The 16,479-nt window shown below is 47.6% G+C and overlaps 1 long non-coding RNA gene across 1 annotated transcript in view; it reads right to left on the reverse strand.

Moving 5' to 3' along the window:
• The window catches only part of LOC132446213 (uncharacterized), a 27,952-nt gene extending 11,905 nt beyond the window's left edge, over positions 1 to 16,047 (reverse strand). The window contains exon 1 of the long non-coding RNA XR_009522794.1: positions 15,874 to 16,047. This is a non-coding gene — a long non-coding RNA (uncharacterized LOC132446213). The remainder of the gene's footprint in view (positions 1 to 15,873) is intronic.
• Positions 16,048 to 16,479: the final 432 nt, after the last annotated feature.

The following is a 16,479-nucleotide window of genomic DNA, read 5'->3' on the forward strand; positions in this document are numbered from 1 at the left end:
ATTGTAGTAACACGTACGAGCAACACCCTTGTCAAAAACAGCAATAGTTTCTCTGGCTGAATAGTAGACCTCTGTCTGTCATCATTGGCGCTATTGGCAAGAGTACGCTAGCACATGGTGTTTGAGACAGTATTTTGATCAATCCTTCTACTAGTCGTGGCAATATATCACATTCAATTTCAACTTCAGGGCTGTGAATCATGACACATGATGTATGCGTTTTCTCACAATATTTAACCTCTAACATACCATCAACACAGAAAAAAATAAAAAGGGGGTATTGAAATAGAAAATTGACATTTGTCTGCCAATTCCACCCTTAATTGACTGTGCTTTATCCGAAAATACCAAGGTCATGGGGTGATGAAATCTCCGGTCTTGTGTATGTCAGCATGAAGCACCCCAAAGTGCACTTCATTATTAATGTCCTCCCAGCATTTTGCCTCTGCAATCAATCATTCATCCGCTTTCCACTGAAAACTCTGATCTTCCCGCCTCCAATCAAACCCAGAGCAGACGGCCAAAGTGCCCAATAAAGGTCCTCCTTCTGTTTCTGATGACTTAATCTGACTCCTCAAATTATTGCATTGGAAAGAAAAAGGAAAAAAGTGCCATTTGTAAGTGGGGTTCTTCGAGCCAAAAAAAAAGGAGAAACTACCCCGAGCCAACAACTTGACACTTCGCATACTGCTCTCATTAATAACAAATAGAGTGTCATATCCTATCACTCGGGGTGTGTCGCCCCAACTGCTCACCCCTTTTGTCTCGACTCTGGTGCTGCTGATAGAATCAGAACCCGCCAGTAATAGAAGTAATGGGTCCTGCCTAGATCCAGATCCTGCACTTTTTCGTTTTTTTTCTGCTGCGCTGTAAATGCAATGCACTTGCACTCCTCTGCATGTTCCTGCCAATTTCCACCCGTGAGTCCATTTTTATAGGACACAGTAGCTGCACTGATACCCCACTCACAGTCTCCACCTACCCACCCGCCATCCCACCTACCCACCCTACATCCTAAACCCCCCCCACCCCTCTGGATGAAGAGTGCAAACATAATCGGGCCGCTGTGGTTTCCCTCCATGGGATGGAATTGAAAGCACATCATGGAGGTGTTCTTTGGTGGCGATCTCCAATTACCTTCTGCGTGTGAGTGTTCACTGCCCTGGAACGGTTCCATTTTATCATTACACCCTGCCCCGCTCCAGGACCCCTCAAAAAAATAAAAAACACCCACCCAGACCCGCCATCGAAAGACAACCAGCGGCTACATTGTGGTCTGCTGGCGGCATCCGATTTGTGCAAAGGGAGGAGGGAGGGATACCCCGAATTTGCTGTGGCAAATTCCATGATTTGTCCTGGGGGAAATGAGTTTTCTGTGGTCTCGGATAGACCGCAGGTGCTGCGAGGGAGGTGTGGCCGACGTGTCCTGGTGTAACCGCCCCCAACCTATTAGGCACCGCATCACCGCACCACACGCCGCGCAACCACAAGGCCACCCAGGCCCCCCGCTCGTCCGTTGCCCAATCAAAGAACATGCCGTTTATTTTCCAGAAAGTGAAATAAGGAATATTTTCGACGCTAATCCTCTCCCAGGAACAATCCTGCGCCGCTGATGAATAATCATTAACCCACAAGGTCGGATGGGCAGGTCGAAGTGTTGCGTGTCAGGAAACAGCCTGCGTCAAGGTGCTCTTCCGTAAGTCATAGTCCTCCTCATCCCTTTTCCCGGATCAACATCCTGCGAGTGATTAATCGAGCCATGTGAGGCATGTCAAAATCCCTTCACCTCGGACGGCTCGTTCGCGCTAAAGGCGTTAATCAACTTTTCGTGGTGGGACAACTGCCGGCATTCTTTTGTCGCAATCTTTAGGCAACGGTCCCACGAGCCGAGCAGAAAATACTTGTATTATGGCTGAGAGGGGGGGGGGGGGGGGGGGGGTGGAGGGGGGGCTTAATGTTGTTTTTTTTCAGGAAACGCATGAGTGCCACTAAGAGCGAACAAGATCCCCATGGAGGCTGTGAGCGTGTCCCGGAGGTGTTGCTTTTTGGGATGGAGGGAAGGTGGTGACTTCGGAACATGGGGTTATGCACACTGCCTCCACTCCCCCCACCCCCTCACCGCCCATTTTCTCCACACACACTTCTTTCCTTTCCCATCTGTGTTTTTTTTTGGAGGGGATGGGGCGGGTGCGGGGGGGTGGGGGGGGGGTGGGTACCTTGACTTGTACCAGACCCTTGTCCAGAAAAACAGAGGAAAATAAATGGAACCGAAAAAGGCTTGCAAAGGGAGGGGGAAAGTCAAGAACAGGACCAACCACCAGATTCCAGAAAGTTTCAGCCTTAGACAAGGTGGTCTGCTAAAGAAAATGCAGGCGTGGAATTGCGTGCACGTTTGCCGGTGTGTGTATGTGTGCGTTTGCGTGCGTGCGTGCGTGTTTGAGTGTGCCGGCATGGCTGACAGACACCAGTAACAAGGCGTCATGAATATTCAGTGACCAAGTAGTCAATGAGGCAGATAGTGCTTGACATGTTTAACATCCACCTTTGGCACCCCACCCTCCTGAAGCCAACAAGGTGAGAAGCAAAACAAACACAAACACTGTTTCCAGGGAGAACAACGATGCAGTTCACGAAGAGGCTGGTTTTACTTGTTGGTTTGTTTTCTAAGAAAAAAAAGAGTGGAAGGCTAAATTAATAAACCGGATTTATAAAATAATAATAATCTGAAGCCTGCTTGCATCATTGAAAACTCAGTATCCATCACACTACATCCGGAGGGAGGGCTGTTGTGAAGAACAACATTGTGCCTTGCAGTTTGCTGACATTTACGTTCTTAGAAAACCAACCAACATCATTTCCTTCACCATAATCCAACTGCTGCTATCAAAATGTTTGCTCTCTAAATATTTACCAACTCGGAGCGTCACATCTGAAACCAAACCCAGGCACATCGAGTACAACCCCCCCCGCGCCCCCCCCCCCCCCCCCCCGCGCCCAAAGTGTTGTGTCCCAGAGGAGACACAGTAAAGCACCGCAACAGACTACCTTACAAGCAAGTAAACTCTGTAGTGGTGTCGCAGAAAACGGAGCAGGAGGAGGTGGTGGTGGAGGTGGTGGTGGTGGTGGAGGTGGTGGTGGTGGTGGTGGTGGTGGTGGTGGTGGTGGTGGTGGTGGTGGTGGTGGTGGTGGTGGTGGTGGTGGTGTCGGGGGCAAAGCAGACAGCGGCTTTCTTCCTTCGTCTCAAAGCCCTTCCACGTCAAGCAGGAGGAGACATTCATACTTACACATAATCTCTCCGCCCGACTAAAATAAGAATGCATCACAGTGATAAGCAGAGCATGGCAAATATTGACAAAGGTTGTAGTTCCATTCTGCCCTCGTCCATGGGACTCCATCCAGGCAGGTCTGAGTCAATGGGGGTGGAAGAGGGAGGTCATTCAATGTGTTATCCCAGTGTACACATACACACACAAATACACAAAAACTGAACTTTTTTGTCAATAGACTGTAACACAAAGGGGACGTCAGGACAGTGGAAGGTCTCCCCCCCCCCCCCCCAACCCCAGCTGCAACAGCTCCAATAAAATCCCTGGGGGGCAGGAATAGGAAGGAGAAAGAAGGCGTGGGGGCTGGGGGTTATGTGTGGACGAGGGGGTTGGGCGTAGGGGTCTGGAGGACGTATACAACCCCCCCCCCCCCCCCCCCTCCTCCTCCTCCTCCCAGTCTAGCCCCTGTGGTCCCCCACATCGCAGCCCCCTCAGCATGTGGCCTGGCCTCCCGATGAATCGAGGGGTCTGTGCGCCACCATTACCAACCCCGGCCATGTCCCTGTGCGCGGTCACACGCGCAGCCCAAGAGGGGCCTCCTTAAAGCCCCACACACACACACACACACACACACACACACACACACACACACACACACACACACACACACACACACACACACACACACACACACACACACACACACACACACACACACACACACACACACACACACACACACACACACACACACAGCAGCCATTGCACAGCCCACTGTGCCTCCTGTAAAGCTGTTTTGCCAAGCCTGCCGGACAGCCCCCCAGCCACCATCACCCCCCACCACCACCACCACCACAACAACGACCTCCTTCACCACCACCACTGCAACACCACCTCCACCACTACTGCTGGCTCCATTTGCACAACGACCTCCATTGTTTGGCGTGCGGAATGGACCTACTGCACTTTGGACCTCTCTTTGTGCTGCGTAAGGCACTGCTTTTATTGAGCGGCGTTCTCTCGCGAGGGCGCCCGACCGTGCTTTAATCTCGCCACCCTGACAAACAACGTTGAAGCCGCCGCAACGCTTAGAGCGGCATCTACGGACTTTAAGAGCAATTTATGCCAGTGGATATTGTGTGTAATGGGTGGTGTAATCACTCACCAAGATATGCAAGGGAAGACGTCGAAGACATTCTCTCCCAAGACAAACCCATGGGTAGGAGAAGCCCCGCCGAAGTGATCGGAGTACTTTACGAGCAAGTTTGTGTCCGGGACGAGACACTGAAGCTGCCAAATGACCTTTTCCCATAAAGCCATATTGAAAATAATGGTGGAGCCCGAGTTAAGTGATTGAACTTTATGGGCGCGTTTAACTTGATACAATATGAGATGACAAATTACTGTGGTGCAATTATCCTGACATGGACAGGATAATGGCACTCAATGGGAATACGGGGCTCGGTCAAAGTGACACATTGCAAAAACTGTGAGTTAGGGTTCAAGTTGGATGACTCATCCGATTTGCCAATTTAGTGTCTGAACTCCACTTCAGTCTTAAACTCAGATCGTGGACATGTAGGTCTATGTGAGTTAGAGAGAGTTGCAGGAAAGATCGAAATAAGAGATATGTTGCCACATTTTTGTCCAGTGAGAAGCTGTCAAAATTTGGATAAAATAAATTTGACCGCTTAGGGCCTGTGTCCACATGGCGCGTTTCTTTCGGCAAAAATATTCTGCATGGCGCTGGGAAACCCTGGGATGAAGCGTTTTGTGCGCTGAAAGAAAACTGCTCCATTTCTGTGCTTTGTTTACTGTATCTATGACAACTAGCCATGTTTGCTCAATAGCTCCGAGCTAAACATCGTAGAGATCAATTCCTCTTATGCATCATAAATATTGTGTGTGTCGCACGCAGACACAAACAATACAAGTTTTGGTTTGTGAAAGCAACCCAGTGCAGATGTAGCAACTGCTTTTCCGAAATTAAATGTTTGCTTCACAGTTGACAGAGATTTCCAAGTGCCCAGAGTGGCCGCATAGAAAACCCCGTGGGCCTTCAGAGTCCAACACCGCTCGACTTCTGCTGCAGCAACACGCTGCAAAACAACAGGAACCAACACGCAGCCTGTGTGGTCGTGCGGGCATCAAACCGGAGGGTTACACAACCCACATATTTGATTCATTGTTATTCAAGGCAAAGGAAAGATAATATAAGCACGACTTTTTTGATTCCAAAACAGCGTCGCCCTGCTTGCACAACTGCCCCCCCCACCCCCCCCCCCCCCACCTAGTCGGGCACACCCTCTGTGGTTTTATGACTTGACTTGAAATGCAACCATTAAATATTCATGTGTGAGGGCTTTTGCCCGTGAAGCCATTCCCACTCCCTCTGAGCTTTTACAACAGAGCAAGGAACTTCTTATTTTTTATTTTAACGGACAGGAACTAAATATTAAAAAGGAGAAGCGCAGGGAGTTGAGCGCACTGTGAGTATACGGTTCCGGTCCCATGCCACTACTCATCGTGTCTTCGCAGTTCCTAATTGACCTTTATGATCGTTTGAGTTTGTAGTCGCTTTGAAACGTAATCCAGTGGTAATATTCGGAATTGGAAGTTATTGTTATGCTGGTTTAGCACTGTTTTATAGGTCACGCTATTAACAGCACTTAATTAACAATGAATGGCCCTTATGTTCTCCATGTGAAACCGTTTTTCATTAGGTTTAAAGTCAAGAAATGACTCATGTTTAGTTTGTAGTTCAAGAAGCTTTGTTGGTTATGCTGCGATGTAAATGTACAATGTGACAACAGGGAGAACTAAGTGTGACATTTTCAGCGGATATTCAACACTGCTTTGTGTTGTACATCTTTGATTGATTCAGAGACCGAGTGCTATGTACAATGTTAACTCAATCAAGTAGCCTACATGCAAGCCCCTTTCACACACGCGCACCCATGCAAACACACACACGCGCACGCACACACACACACACACACACACAATGAAGGAAAGAACATAAAATCCCTGTTTTCTCTGTGAAAGTAATGGCTGGGGCCAAGTCCTACAGAATACTCAAACTTTCCATCGGTGGTCATTGAAGTCAATGGAATCACCCCCAAAAAATACAATTTTAAGTATAATTTCAGAATAAGGACGGCAAAGCTTCCTCTGCTAATAACTGTTGGGCAGTTGCCAACTCTATTAAATGGAAACGTCTTGGATGAAAGGTGAAAGACACAGGCCAGCCCTCTCAATTAACTGGAATTATTTGGGGGGGGTATTGAATCCACAAAATACACGATACGTCTATATTCGTAAAACATAAATCAAACGCATTACCGACAGGGAAGCGATTCATGCACTCCGACCACATGACCGGGACGTAATCTCGCCGCGGTGGTTTACCAAAGTTACACGTCCGCGGGGCGAAATTCACTGTGACACACTCGACGGAATTCGACTTAAAACATAATTACAGCTTACACAATCCTCTCCTCTCACAGCTGTTGCCCATACAGAGCCGTGCATCCCCTGCTGTCCGCGGGATAGGGGATGTCATGTCTGTCCACTGCTAATACACTTTTTCAATTTGCTCATCAGGAACGGTCAGGCTGACCCCTCGGAGCCACCGTAAGCCGCCGCAAATACCAGTGCCAGTGGTTTAAGTGGCGGGGGGGCTTAGCAGGTGGGGCTTTGCCTAAGTGACCAAGGCCGATGATGATTGTTTGTCCTGAACCAAAACATAGCGTTAGCATTGAGCCCCCCCCTTGCAAGGTGACACTTAACCGCTGGCCAATGGACAGAGACTATTACGCTCATTTGAAATAACAGCTGTGGCCCATGGCTGCAGAAACTAAATGTTGCAAAGTAAACTATGAATAAATATATAATATAAAAAAACATATATATACAAAAGCTTGCCGCCTTGCTGGGAGAGAAATATGGGAAGCTATACCACAAAAAAAAGAAATGCTACAGCTCCCCCCCCCCGTCCCCCAGATTAGGTTTTGCATTCCTACCTCACAAATATAAAACCCGAAAGAGAGAGAGAGAGAGCGAGGGAGCGAGAGCGAGAGAGAAGGCAGAGGATGGGCAATCTTTTGTTGTGACGCTACCAACGTGACACCTGTTCTCCATGTCTGACCACCGCGGGTCAAGAACAAGAGCAACGTCTTCCGCCCATCCCACTGTCATACTCTTCTACTTCTGCCTGAGCTGTTGATCTAGGTACCCAGGGTCGTGATCGAGCCTGCATGCGACACACGTGGACATGAGCTGATCTTTTAATACATCAGTGGTGATGATGATGATGATGATGATGATGATGATGACGATGACGATGATGACGATGTTGATGACGTTGGTGATGATGACTTGACGAAGCGCACGACAAGGAAGTTCCTGGAGGGCCCGCCTCCGTAGGGATCTGGAGCCTAGCCTACGTCTCCACGCGCCAAGTGCCCCCTCATCCCCCCCCCCCCACGGTGTAGACTGGCTTTGCGGCGGTAGTGACTCACACATGTCCTCCTTAGAATAGAGCAGATGCTCCGAAATAGCCTCCCGACATTGTTTCTGCTTGCGAGCTACGAGGGGTAGCGGCGTGTCTGCATGGGTGAGACGGTGCAAGGGGTGTGTGTGTGGGGTCTGCACGCGCTGGCGTGTCACAAGGAGGGATGGTAATGTGGTCAGTTTTACAGCCGTTCTCTGATTGATACTGGCACACACCCTGATGTCAGAGAGGGAGAGAGTGGGAGAGAGGAAGAGGGAAAGGGAGGGAGAGGGAGAGGGAGAGGGAGAGGGAGAGGGAGAGGGAGAGAGAGAGAGAGAGAGAAGACTTATGCAATCAGTGTCTATAAATAAAGTGTGAATGAGTGTCCGTGCCCTTTTATTTAAATGTAGGCCGCCTACTTACGTCGTGTGTGTCGTGTCTGTGTGTTTGTGTCTGCAAGGTGTGCATGTTACTGCGAAGGGGAAAAAATCCAATGTCACAGCCATTTCGACTCAATAGACTACCTTGGCAATGTGCCAGGGTTTAAACTTGAAGTGTAGTCGGGTAGTTATTATTGAGAAGAATAATGCAACATAATAATTATAAAGCTATGGCAATCACGTAGGTGGGTTTCAACAGTCGATAGCACAGCCTCATAATAGCTAATGATCACCCAATTGTACTCCAACGCTCAAGAGGGAAAAGAAAAACAATCGTATGCAAACGCAATCTCAAGGCCACTGTGCCTGCCTCTGTATGAGCCAATAGATGTTAGACCAACGCTGTCTCATTTCTGACCAATCAGGGTATCTCTTCTGTGATTGGTTCAGGGAATTCCTATCGCGAGTCAATCACAGGTGAGTGAAATACAACACTTCTCAATGGTGGATAAACCTGGGGAGGGAGGCAGCAGAGAGGGAGGGGACATTTTCGTGTTTTGTGGTATAAAAACCTCACCAATTTCCACATCTTCGACATATTCCATTACTGTTTGCTTACAACTCTCAAATCCTACCAGTAACACCATTAAGTCTCATAACTGAATAATTTCATGTCATCGTCTGTGAGTAATGTGCTAGTGGCAGTGCAGCAGTATCCTTTTCGCTGTGTGAGGCCAGGGAACCGCGGGCCAGTGGAAGGGGGTACAACAGGAAATGGACAGGATGTGTTTACTGAAGAAGTTATTTAAAGTCACCAGTGGAGCAGCTCTGGCCTCATAAGACAGCGACTCAAAGTGACCAGTGCTCTTTGGTGGCGATGCTTCTTTTAAAGAACCCTTGTACACACAATAAACGCAAACACACGTTGGCGATGCACCCCAACTCATAAACAACGTGAGGGCGCCAGACATCACAGAGCGATGCGCACACTAGCATTGGCCATGTGGTGTTTCCCCCCCATTTTGTACATAATAGCTGGAGAGATTTATATTATAGTTTCCACTTATTGCCTGTTGCTAGTTTTCTGGGCGATTCAGCACTTGTGCGCTACACTTGAGCCTTTGAATGTAGCAATCCCTGTGTGATAGTTCCAAAGGAAATTACACGAAAGAAGAAGAAGAAGAGCCTAGCAAGGCTAAAGGGCGTTTGAAAATGGTTATGCTAACATCGGGTAAAGGTTGACATAGCCACATGGGACAGTGCTGTACTGGGGACAGATACTGTGAGACTATTGGGATGACCATTGGTTACACACGTTGTCCTTAGCTGAACTGCGAAGTTAATAACGGATGATAAACAAGTTTGTTTTGTCCAGACCAGTCTTTGACGGGAGGCTGGGGAGGAGGTAGAGGAAATCACAAAATCCACACATTAGACCATGAGGTCTAGCCCTTGTTATTCCAACCTTCCTTTCAGCGATGCCACAGCGGCCAATGCTATGGATTTAAGGAATGTGTCTAGTAATGGTGTGCTAGCTGCCAGCTGAGTATCGAGGTGGCGAGTTTTGATTCCCTTCGTATCTCGCCGTTAAGGCCCAAACCAACGCTCTTCTTAAACGGCTCCGGGAACCATACACGGCAAATGACTCAGAAATGCAAATGTAGGAGATATGCAAATATTGACACATTTCAATAAGAAGAAAAATAACAACTTTGAATATAAGGGGTATAATATGATCGCTTGGACAGTTCATCCAGCTTCTACCAAAAACAACCCCTTCTTTGCTTTGGTTCACCCAAAGCAATGGATGAACTGAAGGGCGGCTGCCAACTTACTTTATCAGACAAACTAATGTGAAAGCCACAGTTGATATGCAAATTAGGCCTCCACCAGAGGGGTCATCTCCAGCTTTGGCGACACAGAGCATGCAAATGAGTCCAGGTGATATGCAAAGCGGGTGCATCTCGACGAGGAGATGAACCACTCAGTGTACCAGCGGAATCCAGCTACTCATCACTTCCTGATGCATGGGCGGGCGGGCGGGCGGGCGGGCGGGCGGGCGGGCGAGCGAGAGAGAGAGAGAGAGAGAGAGAGAGAGAGAGAGAGAGAGAGAGAGAGAGAGAGAGAGAGACAACAACGATTTAGAGCGAGCAGGGGAGAGTGAGGGGTAGGTAGGATGGGGAATGGGAGGGGGGGGGGGGGGGGGGGGTGTAGGGGCGGGGGGGCGCGGGAGGGCTGGTCCCCATGTATTAGTGAATCCCAGTTAATTTGCCCTGTCAGGGAACAATGAGATATGGACCCCTGTGGGCTCAGTTGAATGTAATTCCACCACTTCTAGAGAATCACTCCCATCACTCACCAGCCGGGCAGATTCTTTCACCCTTAAGAAAAAACTAAACAAAAAACGGGCTGGAGTGCAGCAGACGATAATGCCGAGGTGCCTACCTAACCTACCTGTGTGTGTGTGTGTGTGTGTGTGTGTGTGTGTGTGTGTGTGTGTGTGTGTGTGTGTGTGTGTGTGTGTGTGTGTGTGTGTGTGTGTGTGTGTGTGTGTGTGTGTGTGTGTGTGTGTGTGATTCCTATCTCCTGTTTTTATTAGTCGGGCTAAATGAGTATCCTTTGTTAATGCGGTCAACAACACATTGACTCGATGCAAGGGTGAAATATCCCTGCCAATCAGACAATAATTTAATATCATAGCCTTTCCAACAACATCACAACACCGCCACGACGCCCATATTTGGCTTTTCCGGTCGACCCCTGGTTCATCCGTAGAAATAACTTCCCTTTTTCCCATGACTCTAGACAGTCTTGATTCGATTCTTGATTTAAAAGACTTTGTTCTTACACTGAGCCAATGCCACATTACGATGTAATACAGTATATGTCATATGGTGCATTGTTTGCGTCACATTTCACACCCACACACCCACACACACACACACACAAACACACAAACACACAAACACACACAGCCTATGGCTGATGGAAGCCTCGCTCTGATCCGGTCTCATTTTTTCCCTCCCTTTTCTCTGATAGACGGAGTCAATCGTTTTAAGACAGACATAACGTAGACATCTAAATGGCCAGACTCGCCCAGCCTGAATTACTGTCCTGTGCTGTAATCTATTTTCAAATGACACAGTGACTCTTTTAAAGCTCATGAAACAGAAACACATTCACTGCTTCGAAACACACTTCAGCCAGGCAGTTCATAGTCTCTTTTACACTCACTTTCTCTCAAGTACTACGCAATAAAAAAAATACTGTATTTGGCTCCAACACACACACAGGTATGATCCTGTCAAATATTACCCACTCGGATATCAAATAGAAGCAACAGAGGCAAAAGGGAGTCCGCAAGTCTTGTTTTGAGCGTTCTTGCTTTGGCCGTTTGACTCAAGTGTGTGTTGCGGCTTTCTGCTAGCCCAGACTTCCTCTCTGGGGCTAGCGGTAGCCCTCATTGTTCGCGCTAACAAGGGGTTCGTAGGGGTCAGCTGCGTTTTCCCAACAACCTCGCCAGAGGGGTCGAGGAAGCGGCACGCACACACACACACACACACACACAGACACACACAAACCAACGCACATACCCACGCGTGTTTTCTATGGATTTAAACCAAAGCTTTTTTTATTAAGTCACATCATTCACTGCCTCTTGTGGTTGGGATAGATAAGATTAAGTGAGATTATGAGCAGAGGGGCTCCCTCTAAAAGAGCAAAAATAACACAACGAACAGATTAAGTCCAACCGACGAGTTCAATTTCAAGAGCTCTAATGTGAATAATACAACAAAGAAGGACCCTAAAATGTTGCTTAAGTGGACTAAAATACTGCCTGAGATTTTGCTCACATACCTACAGGTCTCCCACTGCCAGCAACAACAACCAAAAATTATCCAGAGCTCCATCTACTTGCTACCATATATGGACAGTAATACAACCTGACCTCCTGGGCTCGGGGGTAATTATCACAAATACGTAATATAAAAAATGTGAAACATCTAATATGCCTTTATCCTCCAGTCTCTTGGTTCTGCACCAGGCTCTTTCTTTCTGCACTAGTTTATTCGTACACTAAAACAATAACACAAGAATGACAATAACACGCATGCACCCCAAAACGTGAATATAAATGGTCGCTCCTCTCACCCTTCCCGCCTTTTCGTGCTTCTATCTCTGCCTTCTAACTCCTTTTCCTACACAAGGAAGAACTCACACCACTGCCCTCTTGTTTTGAGGTAGACTCTGCGCAATGGCCTCTCTCTCTCTCTCTCTCTCTCTCTCTCTCTCTCTCTCTCTCTCTCTCTCTCTCTCGTATGCATGAGGAATGTGAGGGGAGGCGGTGGTGGGGGTGAGATGTGTTGTGTGGTGTCATATCTTGACAAATCTTACCACCCTGCGACCATGTCCTCACCTCCGAGATGGAGGTTGTGTTTCGATAATCCGCATCTCTGTAGTGCGGTGAAATGTCGGTTTTATTATTGCGAATTGGATTTGAAGAAGAAGCCGGAAAAAATAAATGAATGACACACAGAGGCTGTGTTTATGAAGCGGTTGTAAAGATACCGCCATTGCCCAGTGACATACTTTCGTTCTTTCTTTCTGTGTGGAGAGAACACGGGATTCACCCAGCAGTGTGCTAACCCAGCGAAAAAACTGAAAGCAGCCATACCAGTGGGATGATTCATCCCCTTCAGTTGTTCAGCGCAAAGACAACACAGATAGGACCTTGAGCAAAAAGAACCTGCCCTCATCCCCACCACCACCACCACCTCCCACGGGGCTAAGGCCAGTGAGAGTGAGCTGGGAGGTGTCTGCCCCCACACACACACACACACACACACACACACACACACACACACACACACACACACACACACACACACACACACACACACACACACACACACACACACACACACACACACACACACACACACACACACACACACCTCTCTGCCAGAGGTCTATCCCTCCAACAAGAGGAATTCATCAGACGGATCAATAACATTACAGCACAAAAAGAAAACTGGCAATGCTACTAAGCCACACTGGTATAAACAATAAACACTCGATATTACTGGGAGATGCAGAGCAGCTTATATCAAATAGGTTGGGTGAAAGTATACAACATCGCCCTGATCCAAAGATTTAGGGGGAGGCGACTAAAATACAGGCGATGCTATCGTGTCGGAAGTGGGCCAAGATGATCGCCAGGGCTGCTGGCTGTCCATATAGCCAAGGTAGCTGTTGTGACCAGTGAGAAATGAGTCTTCCTGTGTGTCCACTTTGATCTGAGGGTTGAATCATTTCCCATGTGGCGCCATCACTTCCTGCTCCCCCTGCCGACTCTCTGACCTGATGGTGGCCAGAGTGAGACGGGAGCGGAGAAGAAGAGCGGAGAGAGGGTCCACTCTGCCTTCGCCTGGACTACATTTGTTAACATTGTAGTCCATCCACACAGACACACACACAAACAAACACACTCGACGGACACATACACACTGAACCCTGAACACAGACACACTGAATGGACACACGTGAGTGCAGGACCCTCACACATGAATGTAAGCAAACGTACACTCATACACTCTCAGATACAGACAACCCTTTCTATAAGTATACTTCAGTACTAATGATAAAATATGTTTTGGTTTATACTTAAAAACAAAAACTATCTGCCAGATGTCTTTCCAATAATTTCCCTCCCTTTTTCGTGAAGCCATGTCTTCCACCCACCAGTGTGAGGAAAGGGAGAAAGAGAGTCAAAAAAAAGGCAAAGTGAAAGAGTTAATAAATGTTGTACTTCGACAGGGCCCAGACCCACGTGCGTGAGTTGCGGACCCGCGGTGCTCAATGTGTCTTTTGTTTGACAGCTGGTGTTTCAACATCCTCCGAGTGGAACAGAAAAAAGGTCAGCCCGTCGGAGGAGGCCCCCGTGGTTATTCGGGAGTTCAACCTGGGGGCCCCCCATCAAGGTGAGGCGTGGAGTGGGGTGGGTGTGGGGGGGGGGGGGCGGGGGGAGACACAGACAGGAAGAAAAATTTTCCCTCCTGCGTCTGATATTGCACGCCGCCCAATCAACTGGTTTCGTGATCAGCGATCAACGTCTGATTGGGTGCGCAAAGTTTTTCCCCCGCAGACAAACACAAGAGTTCAATCAGTGGAGCTGGCTAATCATGCATTCCAGCAACCAGGCACTCGCCTGTGGCACATGCAAATCAGAAGTCAGCCCACGCAGAGATTTGAAGACCACACTTGTGGTCTTTGAATCAAGAATCGAATCTTAGAGCCAGGTGAACGAAGATTACATCCGGTTACGTTCCAACATACTTTGCTGCACTGCATTGGAAAGCTGTGGGGGGGGAAACTGAAGGAAAAACAATTGCAGAAATGGGATACGGATTGAAAACACAGGTTCCTTAGGTATAGATCATCGTCTTTATCCTCATTCAAAACAGCCAAGCCAAAGAGCCATTCAAACCAAAAAGCCTACTGATATTACAGATCAATGCAAACACATGGCTTAAGCTAGTCTTCAGGAGTGTCTCCTAACTCAAACTAGTGACACGCCGTGTGTCACTACAGAAGGGACACACACATGGGCCAAGGCAGCTGTGTGTATCTAAACAGCGCTCAAGGCAGGTGTACGTATGTAAATCTCCACTTCAGCAATAGGATATCTGCTGAGGTCTTGAACCACCAATTGTAGAACACACGAGAACGGCACTTTGATACTGCATGTTAATTAGTAATAACACCCAGGCTCAGGGCAACAATATACAGTGTATACATTTCAAACTGGACCATTCAAAATCTATTGCCTTTCTGGATTATCCTAAATTGCACATACACATGCATAGACACAATTGCAAGAGAAAAAGAAAGGTCTGCAAAAGCCCAGTCTGGCTTACTTTTTTTCCACTTGGCTGTTATTGTGCTTCCTGGACAGATGTATAACAGTGAAAAGGAACCAGGACCTATACGAGAGGCCCCCCTAGTCCCAAAAGGACCCATATGCAGACATGAGGAATTTGGCCAGTCAACTTGTGAAAAGGACCAGTATAGCGTGCAGCAACTTCAAGCTATGAATTGTAAGCTCACCAAATTGTATCTGTTATGATTTTTAAGTTGGTACACGAAATATATTATTTCCAGGTAGTGCGCTAAACAGACACACACAAATACACGCGTAGACACGCATTTGGGGAATTTGAAGTGAGCAACGTTTCGCCTGATCAAATTGTGCGTTACAGCAGCATGCATTTAACAAGCGACCGCGCGTTTAAAAAGACACATTTGCACGGATCGCATTGAGCCGATCGTCCGCGCACATCCAATCTCAGAGCGGAGCCGTGCTCTTAAAACCTCGCATCTCCCCCCTTGTTACACTAGTGGAAATCAAAGACTTGATTCATTCTCCCACCAGAATGCTATAAGCTACATTAGCCAACATACCCGACGCGTAAAGATCACCGGGGCATCTTTGAGTGGCGAAATGCACAACCTCCTCCTCCGAGGCTTCCAGGCAGATCGTTCAGATCGCAGCGGAGAGACATCATAATAATACCAAACCGGAGCGTTATTACGGGCTGCTACGTGCCCCTCAACGCTTCTTCAAGTGGTCACTCTATTGTGGAGAAACAATCTCAGCCAAGTGGAAACCAAAACCCGCACTCGAGCAAGAAGGTGCGCAACGCGACACTAGAACAATCACGCAAGTTGAACTTACCAGGTTTAACAGAGAAAGTCCTCAATTGTTTCGGGTTGCTTTTTCAAATGTCTTCCCCCCTCTCTCTCTCTCTCGTCACAACCACTAAGAATCAGCTCAACGTCAGCGGGGTGAGTAACTGAATCAACTAGGAGAGAGCACAGTAAGTTGAAGTGTCAAATTACATTGGCTATTCTATTACCAAAGGACCATGCTTGGTGGTTACTAACAAAATGTGTCGCGGATCTACAATGAGGAGCCATTAGAAGAGCCGGGATCGGACTGAGTGTCGCTTAAGGAGCGATCGGATACACACGATGGACTACTGGGGGTGGTGTCGTATTGTTAGATTGTCATTTTTACCACCTTGTGGAAAAACAACATCGATTTCCAAAATATCCAAACATGATTATTTTTTCGTTTCAAGCCCAGTAGTTGATCACAGCTCTTTCACATGTTTCAATTACACGAAAATATAGAAATGGTCATTATTATGTATTTATTGTATTACCTTGATATAAGTGGTAATCATGGATGATTGCCCTTTTAATAACGAATACAAACGTTATAGTTGGTCTGTTATTAGATAGCCATACCAGCCAACAACAATAATTATTTTATTGATAA

The sequence above is a fragment of the Gadus macrocephalus genome, chromosome 18 (assembly GCF_031168955.1).
Source record: "Gadus macrocephalus chromosome 18, ASM3116895v1".
NCBI classification, from domain to species: Eukaryota; Metazoa; Chordata; class Actinopteri; order Gadiformes; family Gadidae; genus Gadus; species Gadus macrocephalus.